The sequence below is a fragment of the Oryza glaberrima genome, chromosome 3, assembly GCF_000147395.1.
Source record: "Oryza glaberrima chromosome 3, OglaRS2, whole genome shotgun sequence".
NCBI lineage: Eukaryota > Viridiplantae > Streptophyta > Magnoliopsida > Poales > Poaceae > Oryza > Oryza glaberrima.
In genome coordinates, this window is record NC_068328.1 from 17577295 (window position 1) to 17584981 (window position 7687).

Sequence of the window (7687 nt, forward strand, 5' to 3'; positions counted from 1 at the left end):
TTTATTGAACGAGGACTAAAGATCAAAAAGTACCCATGGGCTTTTGAACCGGGACGAAAAATGATTTTTAGTCATGATTTTTTGAGCAACTAGGATTATTGTGGTTTTTTCCCAACCCATGAAAAATGGTTTCACCAGTAGTGCGACCTCACAAAGGATGGATCTGGCGCCTGATGGTCAGGGATGGAGGCGGCGGTGGACGGAGCATGGGGGTAGAAGGAGACAACGCTCGGTGGCCGGATCTGCGTCCCCTAACCTTGTGGATGGTGGATCCGACGCCCAGTGGTCGGAGGTGGTGACAGGCACACATGGTTGAAGCCTTGAAGGAGACAGCGCCCGACGACCGGATCTGTGTCGCCCGACCTAGTGGAGGACGAATCCAGCGCCCAGCGGTCGAAGGCAGCGACAGGTGGCCGGATTCGGCGCCCGACAGATGGGGGATGGAGGTGGCGATGGCGCTCGGAGGTTGGGCGTGGAGGAGGCGGTGGACGACGGTAGGGTGCGAAAGAGCTGGCGGCCGACAGTAGAGGGCGAAGGAGGAGGCGCTTGCATTGGGGTGGAGTTCGTGTGCAGAGGGGAGGAATGAAGAACCAAAGAAGTGGATAAGGGCGAGAGTAGGGGAGGGTCTCAGTAGATGAAGCGATTTACATTTTCTCGAATCACCTTTGACGGGTAGAAACATTTAATACCTATCATAGATGAGATGACAACCTTAGCTCTGACGGGTGCAAACTTAACACCCGTCACAAATAAGAGGTCACCTGTGACATGCCTATATATGGTCCTGTTAGAGGTGTCCTTTATCGAGTTTACATATAAGCATGTCACAGATGAGGCCTTACATGTGACGGGTCATATCCTAAGTGTCATATGGAATCGGCTCTAGCTCAGTCCGTGAAAGATGAGGTCATTACTGACGAGGCACTTTGACCCATCACAGATGCATTGTCCCAGATAAGCGATCTGGCATAGTGGGAGATCACCAGACTTAGCAAACGGTAACACTGTCTATAAACAGTAACACGATGAAGCTTTTAATTTGCCTAGACAATCCTAGCAAATAAATCAGCATAACTTACACTCTCAATCTTAGACTATTCTTAGCCAAATGATCAGATACTCAAGAACTCCCACTTAGGTTCTTAAGTTGCTCATGGACTCCAAAGCCAACTGAGAAAGTCTAATTGTGCATTCTATACTACACTTTCCCAGCTTCTACTCTCTTGCTTTTCACATGCATATGCTTCCCGAACTGCTAAACGATACATTTATGTTTCTTTAAAAGATCATATTAATATATTTTTTAAGTTTTCAACTAATATTTCCTCCACCCTAAAATAAGTTTATTTTTATTCATTCCACGCATACCAATACAAAATCAAAAAGACCAGAATACCCTCACTTTATCAATATTCAATTAATCTTCACTTAATCTATTCCCAATGTATTTATCTCCTGCTTTCATAAACTCTAATAAATGATTACTCAAAAAATAACTTATTTGGGACAAATGGGAGGGGAAAAAGAACTTATTCTAAGATGGAGGGTGTACTTAATTAATCATGAGCTAATTCGTTGCTTTGTTATGGTTCCTAACCCTAATCCTAAGAGCATGTACAATAGCAGGATATTAGCCAACTGTAAATATATTTTAATGAGATAAAAGATGAGAGAAAAGAGCAGCGGGCTACAGATCTGTAGCCAGCTGCAGCGCGAACTCCAAGATGCAATGTGTGTATGATAGGTGGGACCATATATTAATAGTATAGTAAGCAACTATTGTATGAATTGGCTATTAAATTGGCTATAAATGAATTAGAGCTAGTAGTGGGCTATACTATTAAACTTGCTCTAAGAAAAGAACACAATCTAAGAAACCATCCTATCTTTGCACTCCATATGATACATTCCGTTCGGTACTAGGTTACTATATCTTATTATTGGAGGAGTACATAACATGGTCTAGAGCGTATTGTTCGATCAGACTGTTTATAGGGCGGATAATCTGTCCTTCACTGGATTTGCTCGATTCCAATAAGTTGATTTCTGGTTACGAAGCTAGTTCTACTTCATACGTTAAGCACGCACGGGCTTATGCTAGATGCCTAGATGCATCTGTTTTGGCATATCATTGGTGGCAACATATCCTATGCACACAGGCCCTCACGTGTACACACGTGCACACCAACTAAAAAATATCACAAAAAAATCTAGAAAAAAATCATACACATACTTTCAGTTGTATTACACCTAGGGTTAAAATCTTAACGTCAAATTCATTATATTTTAGCCGTAACAAAAAAAACAAAAAATCTAACAGTTTTAAGGTTGCAATTTTGTTAGAATTTTATCTTTTTTGTTATTCTCTATGTAGAATGAATTTGAAGATGCGACTTTGCACGTAGATGTAATACTATTGAAAGTACATGTATAAATTTTCCTAGAATTTTTTGTGATAATTTTTAGTTGGTGTACACGGTGTGTACACGCGAGTGCCTGTGTGCATAGGATACGCTCCCATCATTGGTAGCCAAGCAGTCAGGTGTATGCAACAAAGGTGGAATATGTATTGAAGGGACCGATTTGACATGATTTGATTTGATTTGAAGGGGAATAGATCTCGAATTCCCCACTCACTATCGATAGAATGAAGGCTGGAAAAGAGAATGTGGCAGCAGCAGTAGTAGGGGCATCTTGTCATCATGTCCAATGCTTGTGCGCGCGGATCGATCGGAGCGCCTGCAGGGCATGCATGATTTGATTTTTTTTTTAGCACGCGCGCGTTCCGGCGCTAGTCGCTACTCCACCTAGTTTAACTTTATATTGTTCCCTCCATTCCCAACTTTTTGCTCAATCGAGATTCATCGTAATCCCGTTATTGATTTTTGGGGAAACAGGGACAATACAAACACTACCACTGGGATAACTCATCTATAACGAACGGGAAGGCTCATCAGTGTCGGGATAAAGTACTATCACGAACCAAAGGTCACTGATACGAAAAGTTATCTGTATCAGGTTCCTTGCCGTCACGGATGATAATCATCTATATCGGGCCAATGTTTAAACTGATTTACAAACGGGACAGTATAGCATATGGTAACAATATATTAATCAACCTGCCAAAATAGTTACTGGTCCGTTTATTAATATATGTAAAACTATATTATTAGTAGATTTATCATGAAAACTCCTTCCGCATTACTTTTCTAACCGTATAACTATATATATTTGATGAAAGAGTTTTAATTCATGATAAATCTATACTATATAATTTCACAGTATAACTTTTCTGATATTTTTACATCTATTAACGATTTAAGGTTTGAACAATTAACTAAATGCATTCTATTTAGGGATGGCAACGGGTCGGGTACGGGTAGAGCGAAACCATGCCCGGCCCGAGACCCACGTACCCGTGCCCGACTCATGCCCGCAAAGCCTATCGGGCAAAATCCCATGCCTGTGCCCATGCCCGTCGGGCATGGGTATGCCCGATGGGTACCCACTGGGCTTACCTGTTGTGCATCGCGTCGCCAACAACCGCCGCGCCGCTGGTCGCTGCCCGTGCGCTGCCATGTCGTCGGCCGCCGCCCGTGCAGCCTGCACCGTCGGAGGATGTTGCCATCACGTCACCATGCCGCCAGCTGCTGGGCTATGGTGGAGCAGGAGGTCGGCGACCATGAGGAAGCGGAGCTCGACGGCCGCCGCTGCTAGCGCGCCGCGCCGTCGCCTTTGATCCAGCCGACGCCGCCGCTAGCGCGCCTCACCGCTGCCTCAGATCCAGCCGCCGCCGCCGCTAGCGCGCAACGCCGTCGCTAGCGTGCCACGCCGTCGCCTCAGATCCAGTCGCCGCCGCCGCTAGCTCGCCTCGCCACCGCCTCAGATCCAGCCGCCGCCGCCGCTAGCGCGCCACGCCGTTGCTTCAGAGGAAGCCGACAGCCGCCGCCGCCTTGAAGTGTAGGGAGGAAGTGGAGGATATTAGGTTAGGGTTTTGTTGTTGATAGTTATATATATGTAATGGGCCAAATGGGCCAATATGAAAGAGTATGAAAAATAAAAAGATGGGCCAAAATTAGTACTAATTCTTATATCGGGTCGGGTATGGATTATCCACGGGTAAAATTTGATACCCAGTTTATGCCCACTAAGCTTTCGAGTTTCGGGCGGGCGTGCCCACGGGCAAAAATTTATGCCCATGCCCATACCGGGCCGGGTATCTGCGGATACCCGGACCCATGGGCAAAATTGCGATCCCTAATTCTATTCATGAAAAAAAGGAGAGAGTAGTGCTCAGTCAATGCAACCACATTGTGGCTCGAAACACCAGACTGTTAATTTTCAAATTAAGAGGCATATCTCAAGGCCTCATCAATTATTTGAATGACCACCGCATCGAAATGTAGAGCACAATCAGCTGATGCGTTGTCACTGCAATAGATCTGGGCTTCTTTCACGGATTCCCTATAACGAACAGGGAAATATCTATGACGATTTAATTTCGTTGCAAGGTCATCATAGAAGGTAATACCAGATGGAGCTTCTGTGACCGCGCCGTTTTATCACAAGGTCATCAAAGAGCACGAGAATTTTACTAATTCTTGACGAAATTAGACTCAAACCGTTGTAGTGTATGAGGAAGTAGTCCATAATGAGAGGGAATTACATGGTAGGCATGGCCTGTGCAAAGGTGAATATAGGACTACGTTGGTGGGTGAAAAAGGAGGATGGAAGAGGACCATATATATGCATGTGTAATAAGCACAACGAATAGATGGATGGATGCAAAATGCATATATATGTATGGCTCTGACCTAAAAAGGAGCTCCCACTAGATCTCTCTTGTGCTGGTCCAGCATGCATATATGCAAGCTTAGCTAGCCCACCTGGGCACCAATGCGACCAGCCAACCATTGCATGTATTGCTTTTGCTACCTAGTGAGAGATGGAATCCCCCAGGCCCCCTGCACTTGAGCATTACGAAAGAGGAATGGCTTTCCCAAGAGCAAACAACATCCAAAAAAGAAAAAAAAAATCAATTGTGCATCATATCAAAGAGGAACCATTTCTTGTACGATCTTTTTTTTTAATTTGGCAGAAATTCTGAGACTTACATATGAGTTTGTATGCTCTGCCAGCAGGTGGCTAGGAAGATTTTTTTTCATAGTTTTTAGGAACATAAATTGGGGTCATCAATTAGTTCTGTCCCTCCATGTCTCCAAGAATGATTTTGAACATTTTGAAAACAAAAAACTTCTGCAATGGTATACGGTAGAAACAGGTGATAAAACTTAATTAGTGGTACGTAATTAAGGAATAGATAAAATAATATACCCTTCGTCTTAGAAAAAACCATCTTCTAGCTATGAGTTTAGATATAAGCTGAAGTTGGTTTTTTTTTCTAACACAGATGATGTACAATGTAAAATGGTCGAACAAGAATAAATCACATGGTTACAAATTAAATACCTTTCTAGAAAAAAAATCCAGGGCCAAGTAATTTAATCAAAGGCAAGCATGTAATTTTATATCTGTACAACTAATTAGGACAGTAATGAGTAAATAAAGTAATCAAATTAAGTTGCATCACCATCGGTTAGTACGTAGCTAGATTCATTTGCAGACCGAAATTTGAAGCCAACTTGCTAGCTGCTGCTGCTGCTGTGTGTACCTACATGGCTACATAACCTGTTGCTATCAAAAGGTGAACTTTTGCATATGTTGGACATGCCGTGGTTGGGCCCAACCAAAGCCCCCAATATATATTCGAACCAGGAGCAGCTTTTTGTTAGTGATTCTATGTCAGCATCATCCTTTTAGACTCCCTTTTGACACGAACTAATCCTCGATATGATCTTGTTAATTAGTGTGAGAGAGGATAAGCAATTCCACATTTTCCACTCCACCAGGCACCAGTGGCCTTTCATATTGAGTACCGTGGCCTGCGTCAGCACCGAGACTTCTCGTGAGCGTAGAAAAATTGATTCGATCGACTTACCAGTGGTACAACATTAATATTTAGAACAAGATTTTAGTAAAAATTTTTTTAAAGATAAAAAAGCTTTATTGATATTCACTCTAAAATCATCCACGGTCTCTTAATAGCTAAGATGCATAAATATATCGTTATTACATAAGAAAAAAAAAGAACGACCCAACTATACGAAAATCATGCCGCTGCGATATACAACCATAAATGCAACATTCTTGAAACAACCATAAACGCTCCCTAAAACAACACCTAATAAAAAGTGAATGACATATCATGCTCGAATCAACTAAGATTAGACTATAGATTTTCATTAAAATTCTATAAACTCTAGACAATGCCTTCAAGATGTTCATTCATGTGTTGTCTTAGGATGTTCCTTTGGCCTTAGTTGCCTTAGGATGTACATCTTGAAGGCATCGTTGTCTTGGGATGTTGCTTAGGCCTTAGTTGTCTTAGGATATTGCTTTGGCCTTAGTTGCCTTCACAGAGATCGTTGTCTTAGGATGCCTTCAAGATATAAACTCTAGACAATGCCTCCAAGATATAAATCCAGGGTTAAATACTTTAGATACAAGCAACTAAGGCCAGACTTAGGATTTAACATACTCCAGAGTCAAGGAATTAGCAACAAGCACCACCTAAACGAAGCCCCCAAGTATTGTTGCCCCCTCGTTCCAAGACAGTTCAACCATACCTTCCAAATTTAGCACAATCGCAATTGCCCACGCACATCACTTCTTGCAACCTTTTGTATACACGATCCCTATGGAGATAATGTCTCAAAAAGTCAAAAGGCACAGTGGCACACACCCAAAATCCATAGGGTTGATCTTAATATGGATGAGATGTTGATGTAAGCGATACATTGAATCGAAGCCAAACTGACATTGGTCTACAGGTAGATCTGGACGTCCTTGCCTCGTTGTGAGAAGTACCTGCTAGAGAGACCATCATCTCCATGGGAAGAGAAGAAGGCCACCATCAACAGATTGTAGGAAATTAAACCACTCTGCAGGCAGGGCACACCAAAGAAGCATCGGCCATCACCCGCATCAACTTGTTGAGCCTCGTTGCTGGCATAGCCCAAAGCGGTTACTCCCTTCTATTGCAACGAATGAGGATGCCCATGATGGCCCTTCCGCTTGCAGCCTGTCCGACTGCCTCCATACTCACCGGCTGTCACAACGATCCACCGAGGTTCTATGATGGTTGGCTGTCCCTGCCACCACAGGTTGCCACGTGCGAACCTTCCCTTGGCGAATCTAATTTTGACCATCAATTTTATATTAGAATAGGTTGCAACAAGTTTATGATATTATGATAATCATTTCATTGGAAATTCTAGGCATACTATTTTTAATTCTAGGAACCAGGAGCAACCTTTTCTCTTAAAAATAAGCTAACCTTTTCCCTTAACATCACATATGTTTACCATTCTTTGCAGGCCGGGGTTAGACAACTTGGACTGCCATGCTGGCTTTTGTGCTACAAAATTGTGCAATTTGCGGCCACAAATTATGAGAATGGATCTAAGGGCTTCCACCACCGAAGCCCTTGCCATCGAATACCAAAATACGAAATTATTATTTTTGAACCCGCACTTCCAATACCTGCCAATTGCATAAACAAATTATTGCACTGATTTTTTTATCTCGCATGATGCAATACTCAATTGCTGTGCCATACCGATCGATC